Here is a 1758-nt window from a genome sequence, read left to right as displayed (position 1 = left end):
TGAAGTAAAATAATAACTTAAAAAATAAAAAATAAAAAATTCACTTTAATCATCATTACTAATAGCTAATATTTATTGTGGATTTGCTATGAAACCAACACTCACTTAGCACTAACTTAGGTGTTTCACATAAAATAATTTTAAATCTTTTTATCAATTTTAGAAAGTATAATTCTCTTTACCTTAAAAATAAAAATGCTGAAATAGAGCAGATTTTTAAAGTGCATTAAATTATGTTGCCAGAGAGTGCTGAAAGTGGGAGTTTGACCCAAGCATTCCCGTTTTCCACCACTACACTCTGCCTGACAGAATGTTCAACACAGATCTGTTGAGTTAACTAAATTGCACCTACCAATCATTTTAATATTTATAGAAAGCTGTTATCCCTTCCCAACATTTTCAACATGCCGAGAACTTTCACTTAGTTTTTATATAGCCCTGTTATCCGCTAGGGTTTACTTGTCACTAGGAAATCTAGACAAACTTGGCTTAAGCACTAATCCTAACTTGCCAATACCATTGCTTGTGAAATTTAAAATCAAATCCCATGACCTTTAAGAATTCTTAGTGGCTTACGCCTTCATGGTTCTCATTGTTTCCAACACCTGAATTGTCATTAAAGCCCTCATTTTACTCTGAATATAAAATACATTTATTTCATTGGATAGAAGCATATAGCAAAGCACACATCTACTCATACCAAGCATTTTATGAATTCTGTCTGGTCTATTAAAGATTCTTGTGTCAAAGAAAGGTTACCCCAACTAGAGCAAAGCCTTCTGACATCACGGACCTCACTCTTTTTTTGGCACTATTTTCATCTTTGTCTCAGCACTTCTCTCAGAACCCAACTCCACAATCCATCAAACAGCTTAGCAGAAAGCAATCAAACAAAAAAATGGTCTGTCATAAACAGCATCTACTTTCTAAGAATGCAAGTGGAGTTGTAAGTGCTATCTTTTTTTTCCTGTTAATTAGTTGTCACATTATTTTTATATCCTTCACTGTCCTAATCATAATTTTCCAAATATCTTTTAATTAATTGTCTAGTTTATTTTCTAATTGGTCTGTTAATTGTTCACTGGTGTCTGCTTTTTAATAAATCATAAACGAAGGATTCACTGAATCTTTATTTTTGGTGATTGTTTTAGTGATAGTTATGATAGACAAAAGCCCATTAGTCCTACTGTTGGCTGTAGAAAGGAAATATGTTTTTTCTATATATCTCGTTACAAGGCTTATAGCTGCAATCTATTCCAAATGCTTGAAAGTATCATTTTGGCAAAAATTTTTTAGCAAAATAGATGCCCAGGTAATATAATGCATAACCTGTCCTGAAAATATGGTCTTGGATATGACATACTGGAAAAAGTAATAACTTCAAACTTTTGTTGAATTTTGTTGGTTTTGCTTTTTAATTTATTGTTGCAAGGGTAGTCTTTTGGTTTCTTGCCTGTATTTTCACCTTCCTCACTTCTTCTCAGTCTCTCCTTCAGCTCTCCTTACCCTTCCAGCCTCTATCCCTGCCACCCTAACAACACTCTGTTAAATCTCCTAGCATTGGAGTGATTCAGTGCTTGGTCCTAGGCATGTCTTCTTTTTATCTACGCTTTTCTCCCAAGAAAATCTTACTCAACCCTGTGACATTAAATCCACTTGCACTTTTTAATAGTATAAATGAGTCAAAAATGTATATTTTTATTTACAAGCTTTCCTCTGAGCTCCAGATTATTGTGTCCAGATACCTCTTTCAGAATC

Source organism: Mandrillus leucophaeus, unplaced genomic scaffold (assembly GCF_000951045.1).
Source record: "Mandrillus leucophaeus isolate KB7577 unplaced genomic scaffold, Mleu.le_1.0 Scaffold184, whole genome shotgun sequence".
In the NCBI taxonomy this organism is placed as follows: domain Eukaryota; kingdom Metazoa; phylum Chordata; class Mammalia; order Primates; family Cercopithecidae; genus Mandrillus; species Mandrillus leucophaeus.
This window is presented reverse-complemented; position numbering follows the sequence as displayed.